The sequence below is a fragment of the Etheostoma spectabile genome, chromosome 20 (assembly GCF_008692095.1).
Source record: "Etheostoma spectabile isolate EspeVRDwgs_2016 chromosome 20, UIUC_Espe_1.0, whole genome shotgun sequence".
Classification (NCBI taxonomy): domain Eukaryota; kingdom Metazoa; phylum Chordata; class Actinopteri; order Perciformes; family Percidae; genus Etheostoma; species Etheostoma spectabile.
The window spans coordinates 7,678,728-7,699,919 of record NC_045752.1 but is presented as its reverse complement, the minus strand read 5'-3'; the positions used below and the strand labels follow the sequence as shown (position 1 = coordinate 7,699,919).

Below are 21,192 nucleotides of genomic sequence, written 5' to 3'. Positions count from 1 at the left end.
TCTTAACAACTACTCAAAGCGCTTTTACATCATACAGGATCCATTCACACACATTCATACACTGTGGCCGAGGCTGCCGTACAAGGTGCCTCGGGCTCATCAGATAGACACTCACACACATTCATACACTGTGGCCGAGGCTGCCGTACAAGGTGCCACCTGCTCATCAGATAAACATTCACACACATTCATACTCCGATGCGCAGCATCGGGGGCAACTCGGGGTTCAGTGTCTTGCCCAAGGACACTTCAACATGGGACTGCAGGGCAAGGGATTGAACCCCCAACCTTCCGATTGGCAGACAACCACTCTACCACTGAGCCACAGCCGCCCAGATTAAAAGTTTTGGATTCTGTGATCTAATCTGATTTCAGATTCCTTCTTTCCCTTTTGAACAACCCCTTTTCAAGATTTGATCCAATCCGATAACCAAAACCCGATCAGTTTACCTTTGAACAACTGGCCCAAGATGCTCAAAGATATAACCCAAAGGAAAGGCAAAAGCCATATATAATATGAGCACTTTAACTGGAGTAGTAGCTAGGGTGACAAGTTATTCATTAAATTGATTTAAGATAAAAACATAACACTGTTATCCGTGAGAGAGGATAGATTATGTAATACAGAAACTGAAGAATGACCTTGGTCTCACACACTGCTGTCATTTATCATGGGTCAGGACAGTCCAATCAACATTTACATAGCATGGACGTTTGGTTAAAGACTCAGAGGGCGGACATGCAGTGAAATCGCACGACTTGCAACATGTACTGGAAATGAAACCTGAAGCAGAAAATGGCAATGTTAAAGGCATGTCAAGGCTATTCCAAAAAAGTGTGTGTGTGTGTGTGTGTGTATATATATATATATTTTATAATATATATATATATATATATATATATATATATATATATATATATAATCTCCAATCCTCCTAAATTTACAGCATTGCATACACAATAATGTGTTAATTTAAATGCCTCCTAGGCTACTTATGTGTAACATGTTATTGTATGATGTATTCAGCATCCTCTTCATTACCATGGAAAGCTGTCGTTCTGAAGCTCTTGACCACGTATTGTACACTTGCTCTTCAAAAAAAAATTAATCATTATTTCTTAGATGGATCAATATCAGAATGTGTTTTTGACACATTGCATCTTTTCTTCTGAGGGGATGCAGGAATGTTGACATTTCGAATTATTTATAGATGACTACAGGCTATGAAGAAGAGAAAAAAAAGAGTTTTAAATTCAAAGCTATGATTTTGATATAGAGCCAACGGAAAATAATTGTGAGACCAGTCTTTGGTAACCTATGGAGATGTATTTAATTTGTAGCCCTCTTCTTATTTACCGCCTGGGCACATTTTTGAAGCAATGTCTTTGTGGATTTGAGTTTTAAATGTTATGAAAGTAGCCTTTAATAATGACTTGTCTCTGTGAGTGATAGTAATGTGGTATTCTAGGAGCGTTGAGGGGTTTGGGTTACTCAGCTCTCAAGGCTCAATCTTCTCAGACTCCCATACTGACTGATTTATGACCACTGTGTAATCTCTGCCGGCTGAGGAACCCAAGAAGAAGCAAACCTCAAGATGCATGTGAACTCCTCTGGATTGCTCTACCTGTGAATCCAGCGGGATGAGTCCACAAACATAATGATGGCTACGCTTTTTTGTTTGAAGAGGGGGAAAAAGACACAATAGAAGATTATTGTCCTAATGATTTATGAGAGGCAGCCAAAAAAAGGAGACATTTAGTTGTCTGAAGTATAAGATTACTTTAAAGTTGTTCCAACCAAGGTTTTTAAATTAACAATGGCAAATTAGCCTACTAAATATATTGTAAAATCAGTTCCTCGTTGTGAAAGAATAAACATTCAACTGAGTTCCCCTCAGCCCTATGAAGAGTTTCGACATCTTTGATTTCATTGTTTTTGGGATTATGGCCCACAACAACTTGATGGTGGTTTACTCTCTCTACTCTCATAGCGTTGTATAGCAAGCACTTTTGGAGCCTGCAGAGCCTTGGGTGCATTGCAAACAAGGGCACCACATCAGTTGTTTAACAGTAGGTGCACGCTCAAATTATGCTTGAACTGTCCCTTCCAGCTTGTTTTAAAAATGCAAACAGGCTACTCTGTTTGCATTTTTAAAATGGTATGTGGGGGAGCGAACAACCAGCTATGAGCAGATTCAGTCAGGCTACGTTTCTCTGCCAGAAAGACAGTGGTGCTTTTCCAGGTGCTCGAATTACTTTGAGAGTTGCTATGGGTACTTGTGGGCTGGTACTTCTGAAGGCTTTGGTCTGTTTTTGCCAGGTAGCCAAGCTCTACTTGGAGGTGAATATACATACATTCCTAGAGTTGTGAAGAAATGGAGAATTACAAAATCTATAGTTTCAAATGAGCAAACTACACCTTCTAATGAGAACTGTGTGATGTTGCCAAAAGCATTAGATCAATCGAGTAAGTACACCTTGAACTGAGACAGTCAACGGCTATTTCAAAGGTTGTGATTTATTGTACAGTTTATACTAGATATTTTGGAGCAGCATCCCAAAAGTGGGTATAACTATAATGTTAACCATTTTCTCACACCCCTGTACATTACTAACATGAGCGAAAGTGTATTATTCAAACCTTCTAGGTACCTGTAAAGGCAAAATATTTAATATAATATGTATTCAAAGGTTAAAACAAGCACATAAAATCTGCACCTAAATCCAAACTACTTGCAACAGTTCTCCTCAGACAACTGGTGCTTTCTGAAAGCTACCACTAAGGCTGTCATTGCTATTATGGAGGTATTGTTATCTTTTGCAGCTCATCTTTTAACAGGAACACGTAGGTGAGATCACATCCCCCCCATACTGGCCTCCCTGCACTAGCTCTATGTACGTTTCAGACTTGATTTCAAGATACTATTGTTTACGTACAAAGCACTTACTGGGCCAGCTCCAACCTAAATTGAAACCATATGTGTCGTCCCCCCACCTCACTCAGGTCAGCTGACCAGTTGCTTTTTGAGGTCCCAAGAACAAGGTAGAAGAACTGCTGTTTTTAAATGTGCTCTATATATAAATTAGGATCGGTTCTGCACTTCCGCAGAGCAAGCCATAGAGATGGCTTTTTGATCCTGGAATCTCAAATCAGATCAGAGGACACTCAAATTAAAAGACTCTTCAGGGCGTGAGGTTTTCAGCCTTTGTAGATTTGCTTCACACATGAAGCACATACTTGTAATTTACATTTAAAATTGGTGATGGAAGCGGCCATTTGTAAGCTATTTTCAAAGGTTTTGGTGGATAACAATTTGGATTTGCATACATTTCACAGTGAATGAGATGACAGCACTTTTACTTTAAACAGAACAATGTGCATTTTTCTCATCTTAATACTGTGAAGAATCGACAATGCTTAATGAAAGCCATAGTTATCTGTATTTATTGAATCCCTCAACTCAAGTCCCAGAGAGCTGATGAGTGGACAGGCTTTTCTTTGGTTCAGGGTCAGTGTTGATCTCGAAGTGACTCTCCCAACAGTGTTCTATTGAGATTTCTCAGTGGCTCCCGGTGGGGACTTAGGCAGCAGAAACCATATCGACCTTATCAGACCAATAAAGGCAGGATCAAGTTCCTGACCCTGGATATTGTACATGTGTTTGAATTTCACTGAAAACTGGAAGATTTTCAGAAAGATATACTTAAAAGGAGCGAGAGTCTTTGTTTTGACAAGCACAATAGAGCCGTATATCTACTGTGTTGAGGTTCATCCTGGTTGAGTCTGGTTAGGAATAAATATCAAGCTCTGAGATTTAATGGTAATGTCACACCTGAGTAATGTGGCTTATTATTAACCTTCCTAATACTATCAAATTTAGTTTTGTTGATCTTAAAAATGATCTTGTTGGTTTACGAAAGATACTGCAGTTTATTTTCCTGTCTTGTGCCAACTTTTGCTACTTTTAGGCATGAAATTACTAAAAAACCTGAACCAAGTAGTCATACTGATCAGATAAACACTCGTATCAGTTGTCACAATGCCCAAGGTCTACTGTATTCAGTAGCTGGAGCTGTCAGTTATATCAAACCATCTTGCAGATGCAGTTTTGCTGGGAAAACTCCATCTGCTGAGGAGGATTGTTCGATACAATAAAAGCTCCATAACAGCTGGGAAATGGACGTTGTGGTGAGAATGTTTTGTGAACTACTGGTCTTAAGGCAAAGAATTAAATTTCAGTTATTTGTAGCATTTGAGTTGTTTTTGGACCATGCTGAAAAGGACAACTGGTCTAGTTATGAGCACTAGTAGATAATCATTTTAAAAGCCTCAGTATGCTTCAAACTGTTTGTTGGATCGTCTAACAGCATCTGAAATCCCTTTTTAAATGCCTGGATCAGGGGTGGGAGTGGGGCACGGGGGGCTCAATTTTTTTTTAAAGATTTCCAAATGTAAACGACATTCACTTTCCGAAGTAATTGACCTTTTTGCTAAGTCAAACACAGACTGGCTAATCATGGCGCTGCATCAGTGAACTCTGACCAGGTTCCGTTCCTCTGTGATGAGTTTGCCTGTTTGGTTAAGTGTGTTAAGGCGGGTGTAAAAGCTGTCAATCAAACTGTGGTGCAGACTTAACAACTGGACAACAGTGAAGAAAGAACACATAAGGTTCAGTTAAGCGCAGCATCAGTCACCAGAAATGGTTTTACCTCATGGGTCCATGTAGAGCTGATGATGCCGAACAACGGTCACTAAAACTTAACATTTACTCCTTTTGATTTGTTTGTAAAAGGCCAGTGTGAACATGAAAATGGTAATACATTGTCTTCCTTCGTCCAACTACATGTGGTCAGCCCACACATTGTTTGGCCTTGTTTGTTTGAAGCGTACTGAACCCTTAAGAACCCTTGCTTTTTTCTCTAGTATATGACATTTAAGATGATTAATGTCAAACTGTGTAGATTCCGTAGTGTCTTATTCTCTTTTTCTTGGTAAATCTTACCCCTGGTCTTCAATTGGGTGACTTAAAGGATACAAGATAGCACTTTGTTTGGAGAGCGGGTGAAGATTGTCACCCTAAAGGTTGAGAACTTTCAGGGGTGATTTCATTTAAGTTCTGCTACTGTACACCTTATTCATCCCTATGCTAAGCAACAAAAGCTGGAATGGATATATTGTCAACTGCTTTCACACCCTCTGCAGTCAAAAGACACAAATTGTGAGCCGTTGCCTCCTCCTCTCCCAGCTGTAACATCGAGCTGCATCTCATTTCCTGTCACTGAATGAGGCAGCCGTCTTCATCTCAGATACAGCTCCAGGTCTTAGTCAACTTCTAGTGATACTGTTGGGAGCCTTACCCCTGCCACTGCAACCTGCCAGCACACAAACCTCCGCCGTATTTCCCGTCTCTGGGGGAAACCTCTAAACTCACTTCCCCGCCCTCATCCACAACTAGTGAGCTCTGTCACACTCCTGCTCCCGCTATGTCCTGAGGGAACAGAGGCACTTGAGGGAGAGGAAAAAGGACACTAAAAAGGAGAGCGTAGGAAAAAGAACTTTTACAGTAACAAGTCTAGAGAAAAATACACTTCGAAGACTGATCAGCAAAGAGCTGGAGGATGATACTAAGGAAAAGGATTCAACAGCTGACATTCTCCGTTTTAAAAAGACATTGAAATAGAATAGATTCTATCATTAAACTAAATATGTTTAACAATAACTGAACATTACATCATTCATGAAGGTTGATTGCAGAGCTGCTCTATTAGACTGCATTCATTTTAAACTGGTAACCATAGATTGTGATGGGATACCATAGCTTTACTTGTTAATAAAAGGATTCCAATTAGCTGATGCTTTAACAGATAGCTTCTCTTCTGGGGTCCAAGAAAGAGTTAAGACCAGTTTTGGAATAACTCTCTTTACTTTGTAAACTATGTGTTCTGAGGATCTTTTGCTACCACCATGACTCACCAGCTGCTCCATCTGGCATGGACACCAACACACCTGCAGTCACTATATTTTATAAAAGGACAGTGCACATTAATTTAACATTTCTGTAAATGTGCCAGTGTTAGACAGCCAGCTATTTTACAACTGTAGTCCTTTGGCCAGATTATTTTAGACCATAGCAGCAGAAGACAGCAAAATGCATTAGTACAAGTTAAACAGCCATGCAAAGCAATAACAAGCAGTAGTAAAAATATAAATACAAAATAGACTATATCACTCCCTCATCAGGGAGGCATTAATACCGCACAGATCCGGTTACCCTCGAACTTGGCCATGCCTCCTGTTTCTGCTTTGTTGCGCACCGTTGAAAAAAAAAAGTGGTGCATGACCTCTGGTCGCGCACTCGAAATCCTGGCGTGCGCCAGTGTGACGTCAAAATGACAGAGATCTTGCTGGCACGCCAGGATTTTGAGGTCAGCTGTTTAAAAACCAAAATAACACTAGGAAGTGCTTGAACAAGACAGTTTGATGGTTATATTGAACTATTTTGCTATAATTGGTGGCTCAAAGTCTTATGCTACAGGACAGCCTGGACAGTAGCGGAGTGTTTGAAACAGAGATGGCCGACTCGCTGATGTGATGTGACACCCTTTCCAGGGAGCCTTGATGCATTGCAGGTCGAGAGATGAAGAAGAAAAGATCCATTTTACATGGAAATCTAACAAATATTAAAAACAAGATGGAACAGAGTATAGGAGGGCAAAAGGAGAAAGATATATAAAAAAAAAACTAAGCACTGTGTGACAAGAAATAAGCTACTTAATGAAATAGAGCTGTTCCCTGTTAACTTAGTCTGTTAGTCAAACGTCAGCTGTGATATGAGGGAGTGAAAATTCAGAGATGACTTTGAGACTTGACTTTAAGAAACAATATTTTGAATCTTGAATCCATTCTGACTCTGCTTATTCAAAGGTTTTGAATTAGGAAACATCAAGTTTAAGACACTCTCACATTATGTTTCACCAGCAATCACAACATTTTATTGAGGAAAAAATATTATGTCGTTATTGTGAATGAGTTGAGGAACAGTCAGAGACATATCCCCTTCAGTAAGAGAGGATAAAAATATCTTTCTGCTTTTTACCGTGGATCCATGTGGCTCACTTCTTCCGAAAAATGTGGACTGCGACCAGGACTTAATTTGTGCCAGAACATACCAGGACAGGATTTGGTCCCTTCTCGATTGGGACCAGCACCAACAACATTTTGTAGAATCTGGCACATCCCCTGTTACTAATGAATGTCTTTGAATAGATTTTCTAAAAATATAATTCTAACACGTAAATTAGTGAGCTTTAGATGCGCGCCTAAACCACACTATAATTTACAGAGACCAAATTCCCCCCAAGAGCAAACAACAGTCTTTGTGCTAAGCTTAACATTTGCTGGCAGTAGCTTAGGCTATTCAACATAGATGATATAAAGAGGTATTCATTTTCTCATCTAACGCTCTGCAAGAAAGTGTCTACCCAAAAATAGAATTAGTAATTTAAATTTAGACACATAATTCATGGAAACGGTAAACCGTTTCATGCTTCACTTAAGAAACCTGGGGCGAAGCATAGGTTTGTGAAGATTATTATTTCTATAATATGTAGATTTGTAGATTCTGTTTTTAATTAAAATATTATTTGTCAATCTCTGGCTTTTAACTGCTTTTATTCAAATTCTCTGTAAAGGACTGCCTGATGAAAAATGCCTTCATCATCCATCAATTTATTACTTTTCTTTCTTTCTTTCTTTCTTTCTTTCTTTCTTTCTTTCTTTCTTTCTTTCTTTCTTTCTTTCTTTCTTTCTCGTGAATGTAAGATGCCCTGAGTGTGGACATCTTACTAGGATGTTTCAATAGACAAATTATTTGAGCATTAATAAGATTTGTATTAATGGTCACAACAATAGTGTTTTTATCTGAACAGAGAGAGATGATTTTGAGGGTGGGTTGTTATGCTGATTGTACTAGATGGTTGATCAGGATTCAAAAAATGTTGGTGCAAAATATAAAAAAGTGTTCTGTAGGTGTTGAGAGAGAAGTAGAGAGAGAGATGGATGAGAGAGAGAGAGAGAGAGAGAGAGAGAGAGAGAGAGAGAGAGAGCAAGATTACATTTATGTAATGGAAAAACTAGAAAATGACCAATCATCACAAAATTGCTTCTGTATCACATTTAACGCTGAATGTTAGGTGAGACTTTCCCAAAATTTAATCCACAGTTCTGAGATAACTGGCCATGACAGGAGGTTACATTGTGTGTGCGCATGTGTTAGGAGGAGAGGGAGAAACAGACAGGACAAATGAGTATCTGGTTTAAATATGGGGCGATGACATAAACACTTGCGATCAGAACACTCTTAGTGTTAACTATGTAATAAAAAAAACAAGATACATTTTAGATTGTCCCTCCTGAAACGTTATCTTTTGCAGGATCACAGGAGTGATTAAAGTAGTCCACCCATTTTTTTGTGTACAAGTTCTCCGTGTGTGTGTGACGCATCATTGAGGCTCACAGTTGCACTGGGTGACATGCTTTTAGAGAACATTTTCTCAATAGGTTTATGGCCTTAATCACTAGTTTCAAGTCTTTTTCATTACAGCTCAAATTTTGTAAGTTATGGTCCCATTTATAGTGAAGCAGGCGATAAAGCAGGATGTGCTTTAGGGCGTGGCTACCTTGCAATTGACAAGTTGCTACCACGGCAGTACTTCTGGTTCTCGTTCAGATCCACCCCTTGCTCTTCCCCTGTTTCCCAATTTCGTCCAAATATTGTCACTTCTGGCAAAAAAAGTCAAAGTCAAAAGGCCAAAATGCCAAATTCAAGACTTAAACAGTAGTCCACGAACTTAATGGGTGACATCACGGTGACTACATCCACTTCTTCTATACTGTGCAGTCTATGCTATGAATGTACAATGTGTTTTTCTCCACACAGCCAGTGGCAGGTAATCATTAACTATTGTTAACATTCAACATTTGAGACCTGTCTTGCTGCTTAACTCTGAATGTGGAGGCTAGTTAGTTTAACACTTGTTGTATACCATAAACCCCTGCTAACTCATTGTTGTGTGTTTCACATTATAGGAGGAAGGGTGTCTGTATCCCAATATATGTCTCTTTTTCAGGGCCAAAATGTGATGACGGAAAATAATGTCACCTGGCAGTCAAAATTCACTGGAAGAAATAGTCCTGTGACCTCAGCAGTCTGGATGGTAGGGAGTGCTGAAATCACCGATGGACAGAACTGCCTGTTAAACTGTTGGAAATGAAATGACATCATAAACGTTTTTAACCTCTCTTACGGCACGGTTCCTCAAACGGTACCTGTTTTTCCACAACGTGTTTTCATTCATGAATTGCAAGCATTAAATCGTCACCAACACGGTCATGCAGCACATCATTAGAAAGCTTAAAGTCTTGTGATTCCATCAAGCCCCTGCACAAAGGTGCAAAAAAAAAAGGTGCATAAGGTGCACCTTTTAAAAAAGCATAAGGTGACTTACAGCGGTTATGATCACGTTATGAAGTTAAGAAACACTGCACCGTTTCTGTCTAAATCGAGAGTGCATTCCTACCTTTGTCCTCGTGTCTTTATCCACAGCGGTGAAAGATCGCCATAAACGTGGTTTTCCTACTTCGTCAACACGCCAAGGTATTAGAATATCCAAGCCTTGTAATCCATAATTATCTGGTCCCCTCACAATCTTGTAGTTTCTGGCCAAGTTTCGACGTAGAGAAATCTAGATAGTGCATCATTTCTCGGTTTTGATCGTGTGTATCTTTTTCCGTGTGCACGCTACATTCTCACTCACCGTCAGAATCTGTGGCATCTGCAGTTTCCAATGAACTTCTCAGTTCTCAGCCAATAGCATCAGTATTTCTCAAGATACTCCCAAGGTAAGCCAATGAAATCTCACAGTCCCCATTGGGCCCACGTGGGAAAAACTGACAGCATATCCCACCAGTTAGAGAAAGAGGTCATAAAACTGGCATCCCTGAGTAGCCAATAAGAAGACGAGTTGATTGATATCAAACACGGCCAGAAAAAATCCCTGTGATGACTCCAGCCCTTTCATTGCAAAAATAAGGCCGTCTCATGGCATTTCACCATTCATCAAATATGATTTACTTATCCTTATAAACTATGTATGTACTTCTTTTAGGCATGTGTGTGAGTGATGTGGATGTGTTTTTGTATTTCAGAAGTTTTGTATTTAGCACTTTTTGGGCTTTTTTAGAATAAGAAATGAACAACACGCACAGACATATCTGTAGAAATCATTCATATAACCCATTTTAAAGTCATTTCTTCTGGATTGTTTCTTTCTAGTTGAGATAGTGCTAGGGCACTCAGAGATATTTTAGTAGTAGCCCATGTAATATGCTTACAGTAGTGCTTTTTATTATTTTTCAGATGATTTACTTGGACGGAAATAGAAATTCTGTGTTCTAACCTCTAGCTGTGTCAGTAAGGCCTAGTGTCACAATGCCACTAGAAACAACAAATGAGAGTGTTAGCTTCACAATGAACTCAGGGTCATCACAGAGGGCCAAAGCATGTGGAAACTGCAGCATGTTTTAGGGGGTAAAAATTTAGGCGAGAAAATCATATATTTTCAAGTGTATGCGAGAATGAAAAGATTCATTGAAGGCACGAAATTATTGTATTACAACTTTTGTATTACTAAACATTCTGTCTACAACTAGCATTATTATTCATAACAGGTGGCTGGATGAGGCTGCATTAGTAGCTGTTTACTCTGTATTTCCATCTGTCCAGTCAGTGCATCCAGTACAGTTGGACTAGATGGATTTTTGAGAACTTGTGGGTGTTTGGTATTCAAAGTGACATTGTATGTGTGCAATCTACAAGTATCTAAACGCCACATGTCAAAGACCTCTGTCATCTTACACATTTTTCCTTATTGAACAGAAAAATACAACTGTAACTCCACTCAAATTTGAAAGAAACACAACTCTGGTTTGGTCAAAATAAACCCTTAAAGCAACACTATGCAACTTTTCCTACTTTGGTGCCCATACAGGATGGAAGCGGAATCGTCCCATTATGTCTCATTGGAACTATACCTCCGCTACCCAATCTGGCAAACTTACAAAGTGCAGTTATAGCTGGTAGAAAGCCACGAAGTAAATGCAGAAGTGCCATTCACCCTGTTACGAGTTGATGAACCACTGAAACGGTTTTGGAAACATTATTTTAAGATACAAAACGATCTCTAGTGTTAGATGTGAAAATGTGTTGGCTCTACATGCTGTTTTTCTCTGCTGTCTCTCTGCCATCTCTCTCTGCCTCTGTCACATGCTCTTTGGAGGCAGACGATGATCAAATGAAAATGACAAAACTAGAACAACAGATGATGCACTTAGTTCTTATCGCAGTGACCCGGGCCCTGTTGCTGCATGTTCTGTCCCCCCCATTCCCAAGCTCTTTCCAGGCAATCATCACTATCCAATAAAGCAGGACTTGTGTAATTAGGTTGTCAAAATTGTAATTATTGAAGATTTTTTTTTGTTTTTGTTTATAGTGATAGTAGGTAAACACATCATGCATGTGCCTAAAATCCATAGGATAATATCCACATCTACATGACATTGACAGGAAAATACTCACTTTTTGTACAAGATGAAGTTGAAGAAGCAATGTTTTGATTTTTTTGAAGGGTTGATCTGAGATAAAAAATCTTAACTTAACAAGTTCAAAAGACAATCCCTGTAGCTCTCTGGTTCACAATACTTCACACGGTTTTCAGCTAAGCCCTGCAACACATTCCACTGGGATAGTTCTTAACCAGAACTCCTGGCCCTGCTAACATCCAATTCATGGTTAGTCAGCATTTACAGGTCAATCTGCATGGTGGAATTTGAACTGACAGATCTTGGGTGTTGAGCCAAGCTTTCATTGGCAGCTGGCGCAAAGATTAATGAGCTGATCCTGATTCCATCATTTCCACTCAACACACAAGTGTAAGGAGCCGGAGCTTGACTCGACTTGTGCCTAACTGTGGTGTGTGTGAGTGCAGGTGGGCATATGTATGGCTATGTGACTGAGTGGACTCGCTAGCGCTAACTGTATTGGACAGGTGAGTCATGTGGAAACATTATCCTGGGGCAAACTGAGGGAGAAAGAATCCCAGTGGGATTTAGACTCATGCATAACTTGGAGAGGAATGCATAACGTGCGTGTGTGTGTGGGGGGGGGGGGAATTCACACAAACTGCAGCTTTTCACTTTAGAGACTTCAAATCAGAGAAAATTAGACCAAAAAGGGACCTCTGATTGAAAAATCAACCAGTTCATTACATTAGAGGGCTTCAGTTAATGGGACATTGTTGCAGTTATTTATAATCCATTTGGTATAAGAATAGTCATTAGTGGCTTGCCATTGGACACATATCCCACCATGCATGCCTGCAGTCACAAAGGGCCAAAACTCCATTTACTGTAGATGTATTGATGCCGGGACACTGCAGTTTGTCCCTGACTGCTCTGATTTCATTCAACAGGGCACAACTCTTTAAAGCTGCAGTGGGTAGAATGCAAAAAATGGCAGAATTTGAATTGCATAGGCAATGCATGCACAGAACAGCCAATCCGAACGCACGCTCTCTCTAAAATGACCTGTGATTGACCAAAGTCTCCTTGAGGCTAGATTTTCTGAGGCCTGAATACAGAACCAAGAGAAGGTGCAGAAGTCCAGCTTTCTCTCAGACCACTTGAACACCAAAAATAAGTGCCTACCACAATCTGGGCTCACGCTGGCTTATTTTTTTATCATGTGGCTCTCTGCTTGAAGCTGGTCTCCTTACTACCTTTTCTGACCAATTTATAAAGACAACTTTTTATCTTTACCTGCCTGGTATCTGGGTCATGTTTCTTGCTCCAAACCTACCTTTACTGCATAATTTCATGAAAATTAATTAATTACTTAATCAATTTAATTCCTTAAAAGTAAACCGCCTGTTCACAGATTGAACATACTACTCCAACCTTGACTCCTAGAAATCATGCTTATCTGCCACTAATTTATTTTTCCAATTAGGTTTTGATGGAGAAATCAATCACTGCCTGGATTAAGTTTCCCTGGCAACCTCTTTTTCAAGTGAAGGAATTGCTACATTTGTGTAATGTGCACTACATGTAAGGAAGTTGTTGGGTGGGTCGTAGTTGCTACGAGTGGATTTTGTAGGAAAACAAATGAAAGATGTTCTCTGGAGACATTTTGCTCATACATTCATTATCTTCATTTTAGCACTAGTCAGATAGATTTAGCATTTCCTTATTATGTTGAAACATAATTCAGGTGGCATAAGTCTTATTAAATGTGTTTGCTGTTGCAAATTAGCAGCATACACATGTGATTTCTCAAAGACAGTGTTGACTATTTAATTCATACAGTTGATAGGGTAATTTTGTAAATGTTTCACACTCAGTATGACTTGGTTACATCCAAAAATGTTATCATGGTGTATAATTTTAACCCTCATAATTTCAACTAAATTAGATTTAAAGCAGTGTGACACAATGACTGGAGGGCGCTCCACATTGACACAGGTGTTAACCTGGTTAGACCTCTGCTCAGGTATAAAGTTATTCTGGGAAACACATTTTTGGTCAATTTGCCTTTTGAATGGGAGTGCTACCACTCCCATTCAAAAGTACCACCACTATGACGGCATTAAAATTGCTATCTTTAAAACACTAAGAAGGAGCGACGCAACATAAAACTTTGCTCCAAGTATCACCAGGGGCTCTACACATGAACTCGAGCATCAAGAACATTGTTTGTGTACACATTTTACTAAAAAGAATTTTGAACAACTTACTTAGCAGTTGTTTTTTCCTCTCACCGCCATCTTGTCAGTCAAAAAGATTTGTTCTCTGTGTCACTCCCCAATGTGAGTCGAGTGCAGATTTGAGTCATGCAAGCTCAGATTTAAACGGTTTACAGCATAATGTGTCATACTGAGATTTGTGAAAAACCTAAAATAATAACCTTTTCTCATTATAAACAATAACAGAAGATGGGAATCATTTCAAAGACGTTTTAGCTAAAGTTGTTTGATTGCTAACGTTAGCTTAAAACACCATTCAACTGACAGCCTTTGTTGTGTTTGATGCCAGCGATGAACAAACTTGGTTAAGTAGGTCCATTTTTACTGTGTTGACATTATTGAAGTCTCTCGTTAGCATCTTGTTGGCTACCAACCGCAAAGTGACGCGTGCGCAACTCACATCTTCACTCGTTTCAAAGTTATCTATGCGCAACTCAAATCTGCACTCGACTTACATTGGGGAGTGTCACTCTGAATTAGGGTGACCAGACGTCACCGGTTTCCGGGGACAGTCCCCGGTTTTGGTGACCTGTCCCCGGCTGGATCTGTCCCCGAAAATGTCCCCGGTTTCCACTGTGACTGACAGACCCGAAATTGGAGTGAAAGAAAGAAAACAGTGACCAAACGGAGCCGATAGTCGCTCCAGACAAGCTCAGAGAGGTTTTAGAAAGCCGTGTTTTACGATGCTAAAATCACTGATTATTTACATGGAGTCTGGTGGACTTTTATGTTTTAAAAAAGGATCTTAATCTTTAACAGAAAGGTCAAGCTCCTTAGAAACCCTTTCCATGGTGTTGTCTGTTGGGGGAAAAAGCTCTAGGTCTAGTGTCCCCGTTTTAAGTTTTACAAAAATAAAAACCCGACGTGTTTTGGAGGTAGCCTATATTTGCTTCTGAGCTGAAAATGTCCCCGGATTTTGTCTGAGAAATCTGGTCCCCTTACTCTGAATGCAACGTAACAGGGAGAAGAGTAAAGATAGAAAGCTCTTAAAGCTTAGTCCCATATAAATGTAAGAATAACGCGTTGTTAGTGAAAAACAATTCTGGCCTCGTAGCTATAAAGGGAGCCTCATAAGAATGACATTTCCTCCTATGGAGTCCGTTCATTCGCATTCAACTGCTAAAGTGAGTTGTGCAAAACCTTTTTTAGTTGACTCTGTGTGCACAAACAATGTTCTTAATGCTTGTGTTCATGTGTAGAGCCCCTGGTGATACTTGCAAAGTTTCATGTTGTGTCAAACCTTGTTAGCGTTTTAAGACCAATTTTAATGTGATCATAGTGCTCCTAACACTTCCATTCAAAAGGCCATTTGACCAAAAACGAAAATACAGTCAATCTTAAAAGTGACACTTCCAACCTAATTATGCTTTTAAATGTTTAAATTGGGTACATTCACAAAAGACCCTAGGTTCCATTTGGCAAGAGTTACGCTTTAACCCGCCTTAACAGGTGCAACTAGAAAGTGAAATGACAAGAGCCCTTTTCCTTGTACATCCCTGATTCTTCTCCTTGATTCTGCACCTTGCGTCTTAGTCACGCCCGCGGGAGATTTGAGCCGAGATGTCGAGGAAGAGACTCGAGCAGAGACGAGTCGAGGTACAAAATTGAGAATTAGGAAAGGCCAAAGATGTTAATTAAGCAAATTTTGTACACACCTCCACTTCCTTGAGAAGATATCTAATCAAACAAAAAAGTAAGTTATATCCTTGCTGTCCTGTCTGGGGCTGTCAATCGCTGTCTGTTCTCACTGTTGCTGTCAGCTGTCATTTTACTGCAAATTGTCAAAAGTGGCAAAGCGCCCCTCCAGCTTCCCATCACCACCATTTCACACTTCACAGACTCATCAGCTCCGTCAGTTCCATCAGCTCCATTAGCTCCATCACATCATTATCAATCATTCCTCATACTGGTGAGGTGTTTCCTCATCGTCTGGTCCTGCCTCTGCAGCACTAGAAAGCACTCAGCTCTGATACTAGTAGCCGTCATATGGTGGTATTGCACCTTTTGTAGCAGCTGATTCTTTGCATATGTAGCAAATTTCTGTTAAATGTCCGACTTTTAAAAACCAAACCATGTATGGATAAAGCACTGCTTCTTTAAACAATTTAGTCTTACAAAGTCTTGTCTGTTCTTCACTTAGTTGTCATAAAATAGAAACATGTGTTTATGTTAACATTAAAGAGGAGTGTACTGTATGCTCACTGGTGCAGTAAGCTGCCCTGTGAACTTCAAATGTGATGTAGCAATTAACATCCATTCTATACTGGTATAACTTGTATCATATTCACATCATTGTGTATATATCTAGTGCATTGTGGCCACCTGCAATCATCAAGGACACTAAACAGGGAACAGATTACTCCAATTTACCATTTTGCCGTACTGTTGACCATTCACTCAACCTACAATTGGGGTGCCCAGATAGCTCAGTTGGTAGGGCGGGAGTCCATATATAGAGGTTTACTCCTCAACGCCGCAGGCCTGGGTTATAGTCCAACCTGAGGCCCTTTGCTGCATGCCCTTCCCTCTCTCTCCCCCCTTTAATGTCTTTAGCTGTCCTGTCGTAAATGCCCAAAAATTAATGTTTAAAAAAACAGCAACGTACAATTGAATCAATAGCAGGATGTGAAGACACTCATTCTCCTGCTTTTCATTACATTTGACAGCGTGTGCACAGTAAGTGTCTGTGTATTGGTATCTGGTATGTTAATGAGGCTGTGGGGATAATTGGTTTAATAAGTTAAAGGGTCCTTCTCTTTCAGCATTCAACTGAAGATACATTTGCTCATATTAATTATGTTAACAAACAACCTTCTCTTACAAAAATGTTTATCAACATATTAAACAAAGCATTTATATTAAAAAATCATACTATGTTTATTTCGGTCACATTTGTCAATCCTTTAACTGTGTTTGTGATTTCTACTGTTTCTATTTATAGCAAATAAGAATAATTAAGATATAGTGAAGCTTGTAGGCACTTCAAATAATATACCTAAGGTACACTAAAGGTTGTATCCTTTTTTAAATATTTGTTAAATATTTTCTATTTTTTGTTATTTTTAAACAGGGACAATGCTCAAGTCACATACATTAACCTTGTATGAGAACAAGGAGAGATGCATTGTACCAGGTTGTAGCACAAGTGCTGTTTTCAGCCTGCAGCCTCTTATTCTAAATGTCAAGTCAGGTCTCTGATGTCTCTGAGTAGTTCTAGTTCTTGAATCATGTAAACAACGGTAACATGACTATTTTTTTTCCTTAAGGACATCAACAACTTAATCTCAACTGAGCATTTTCAGGCCATTTGGGGACAAATTAAGACATACAATTCTAAAGAGTATGTTGTAGTCATATCATTTTCTGACTGAGTATACGTTTTCCTGTCTCTTTTTCTTTTCTTTTTACTTCAGGTTACAAGAGTCTTCCCTCTGTTTACCATGTTTTAGTTATCTTTAAACAAAAAACATCTTTTTAGTAAGGGTTTAAAAAAAACAAAAACACCCATTGTTGTGATGTGGTGTCAGTGGTGGGTAGGAAGCATGTAAATTTAGAGCTAGAAAGACATTTTCAATTTGTATCTTGAAACTATTAAAATTAAAATACGTAATTGACAAGTTATGAACGGTTCTTGTATCTCTTTAAAGTTAACAAAAACATGGTGACATTAGTACTCGAGGGCACTTCTTTCTGCACGTGAGTTAACTTCTTCAAGCTGTTGAAGCTGCTCGAGGGTGTGTTTTGAACAAAAAAGGGCAGTGTACTGTGAATATGACAGTGGTGTATTCGAGGTTCTACAATTACTTTATGCCTAGCGGATAAGGCTGGCATTCTTCTGTTGTATAGAAAGAAAAATAATTTGGGGCAAGAAATCAAAAGACCAAAAACAGCAATATGAAAGTCTCTTAATCCTTTCTGATGCTGAACCTAGTAACACTTCTGTATCACTTTCAACATGGCATAAGTTTGAATTGAATGCTGTCAGACTAATGTAGAAGCAACAGCAGTTAACACATGCAGAGAAAAATAAATGGGTCTTGTTCTACCTTCTTACATCACTGTTATACATTTATCATCTTTATGTCTTATGTACAAAATCAGTTTGTAAAAATATTAGTCTGTGAAATCAATTTTCCTCTTGCGGTGCAACTCCCAAGCTGCACGCCCACTGTCTTTATTTTCAGTTTTCATTCATGCCAACTGTTGGATCAATGAGTATCTAGCAAAACACTTTACATACAGCATGTGAGCTAATAAGAATTTGCTCTCCAACAACTTTGAAAATGAATGAGAGGGTCAAGCATCCACTGTGGTCCTTAATTAAGGCTTCATCAGTGACGTGGCCCCAGAATAAATAAAAAAACAATCTTCCTCCTTTCTGTTATAACATTTTTAACTCACCACAAAAGCTCATTCACTACTGAAGACATAAATCTTTAAACACCATAATATTCACACCATCACAAGTACACACAGTAGTATCTAACTGTTAAAATATGATACATTGTGCATGTGTAAACATCTTCTGGAGACAACAGCTGGATGATGAATACTGAAATAACTCTCATGATACAAGTGAATAAACTAACTAATGGAAATACTAATTGTAACTTTTAAAATTTGTTATTGATTTTAATAAATTAAAAATGTAGTTAAAGCAGATATTCATGTTTTAGCAATCAATATGCAAATATATCAGTGCAAAAAATGCTGTTACATACAGGTAAACATCATTTAGAATTGTATGGATTTCAGCTTAAAGTTGAATTGAAAAAAGAAAAAAAAAAAAATTATGTTGAATGTTATGATCATACAGTCTATGGTTGTGATAAACCAAGCCTTGAGGGATATGTGTTTGCCGTGTGAACATGATAGTAATACAATTATGCCTTTGTTCTGAGTGTTTAAATTGCAGAGGCAATAAAGATATCTGGTTCCTTCTTGGTAAATCTCCAGGAGACTAATGTGCACACTTGTACTGCTTCACCTCCCACTAAGTTGTTTACAACTTTGTCAAATAAACATGTGACAGGATTTATTGGAGTGTTACCGTTACGGTGCTACTGTGACGACTCACAAGAAGCACATTAGGATCAGTTGATTTGGAAGATAGTAACAAACTCTGACTACAGAGTATTGTTTGTAGCTTCAGACTATGAGTTCACGGTTTATGGTATCTGAGTGGGTTTGTTTTGTTTACATTTTTCACGCATTTCTTTTTCATTAAGATGACTCAGTTCCTTGGTAATTTACCTGTTCAAAATTAGAATTAATGGTGGTCCAGGATGTGAAATTAAATCAGTTATTTAAAAAAAAAAAGTGAAGGCAGAAGAACCTACCAATCCAGTCAGTCCTGTTAAAAGATAAGGGGGGTGCCCTGAGTTACGTATGGGATTTATGAACTGGCCATATATTTGATTTCTCTTCTGTATAATGCATCTCTATCTCCCCTTATGTCATCTTGCTACAGTCAACTCGGTATTAAGGGCATCAAACATACTTTGTATTGTGCAATAACCATGTTTTGTACCAAAACACTAATAAACAGAGGTTGAATTTTACAGTTTTTCTCGATTGGTTACACACATTTTCTGAGAGCATTCCTCATACTCTCAGAACACTACACACAAAGGAGTCCTGCAGCGGCCCGGGTTTGAATCCTACCTGCGGCCCTTTGCTGCGTGTCATCCCCCATCTCCCTCCCCCTTTCGTGTCTATCCACTGTCAATAATAAAGGGAAAAGCCCCCCCAGAACTTTCTGAAATTAAATGAAGGAAAAACTGAGGTGGTTGTTTTTGGAGCAAGAGAGGAACGATTAAAAGTCTGCGCTCAGCTTCAAACAACAATGTTAAAAACAACAGACAAAGCCAGAAATCTTGGGTGTAGTCATGGACTCAGACCTGAACTTTAACAGCCACATTAAGACAATTACAAAGTCAGCCTACTATCACCTTAGAATATATCAAGGGTTAAAGGACTTATGTGTCAACAGGATTTGGAAAAAATTGTCCATGCCTTATTCAGTAGACTTGACTACTGTAACGGGGTCCTTACAGGTCTCCCTAAAAAATCAATCAGACAGCTGCAGCTGATTCAGAACGCTGCTGCTCGAGTCCTCACTAAGACCAAGAGACTGGATCACATCACTCCAGTTCTGAAGTCTTTACACTGGCTTCCTGGTCTCAAAGAATTGATGCAAAGTACTCTTGCTAGTTTATAAATCACTTAACGGTTTAGGTCCAAAATATATGTGATGCTACTACACTATGAACCACCCCAGACCTCTCAGGTCATCTGGGACAGGTCTACTTTCTGTCCCCAGAGTCAGAACTAAACAGGGTGAAGCAGCTTTCAGTTTCTATGCTCCTCATATCTGGAATAAACTCCCAGAAACCTGTAGATCCGCTGCTACTCTCAGTTCTTTTAAATCAAGGCTGAAGACCTTTCTATTTGATGCTGCCTTTCTTAAAGGACTAATCTTCTTTAATTTCTATGCTGCACTGTAACTTTATTCTTGTGTTTATGTTTCTTTGTTTTAACTGTCTATTTTTTTTCCGTGTTTTTTAATGCTTGTGATTTTAACTGTTTTACTTGTGTTTATCTGTTTAACTGATTTTGTGTAAAGCACTTTGAATTGCCTTGTTGCTGAACATGTGCTATACAAATAAAGCTGCCTTGCCTTGCCTTGCCTTGCCTTGCCTTGCCGAAAACAATCTTGAAAAATCTTTCTTTTTTTTTTAATTACAAAAATGTTATTTCTTCTCAAAATAGTATTTTGTTTTCAAATGACACAAACACAAACCATCATATGAATAGAAATTTATAAGAACCAGTTGAACACTGATGTGCTCAATGTAAAACACTGATGAATGGAAAACACTTCTCCATTCTTTATAATGACTTGGGCCTTTTTTGTTCAGTGTTACACTTACTACAGACGTGTGTTGAAAAATCTTTGAGAATATTTTTTTATAATCAGAAAAAACAAATACACGGTAACATTTTATTTTTCCAACAAAAACAATGCACACAGTGTATATCCCAACCAACACAAAGTTGTACATACAAAACAAGAATTTACTGTATACAGTTATAGAAAAAAAACTATGCTTCATCCTCTCTTCTGTTTCGGTATGGCCACAGCACCTCATCCACATCAGAAGCAATGTTTTCCCTGGCCAAGCAGCAGGGGAAATATCTCCTAGCATGGCAAATCCAGCCATGAAAAAAAAAATCAAATCAACTGCTATATCTCCACATGCATCTTTCATAGCTTGGAGAAGGGGTATACTCTAGGCAGGGGGGGTGGTACGATTGGTGGGATACGAACGTTTC

The 21,192-nt window shown here is 38.9% G+C and overlaps 1 long non-coding RNA gene across 1 annotated transcript in view; it reads left to right on the top strand.

Annotated features, from left to right (window-relative positions):
- The window catches only part of LOC116670448 (uncharacterized), a 17,450-nt gene extending 1,150 nt beyond the window's left edge, over positions 1–16,300 (top strand). The window contains exons 2-3 of the long non-coding RNA XR_004327025.1: positions 5,541–5,543; positions 16,288–16,300. This is a non-coding gene — a long non-coding RNA (uncharacterized LOC116670448). The remainder of the gene's footprint in view (positions 1–5,540; positions 5,544–16,287) is intronic.
- The last annotated feature ends 4,892 nt before the right edge of the window (positions 16,301–21,192 follow it).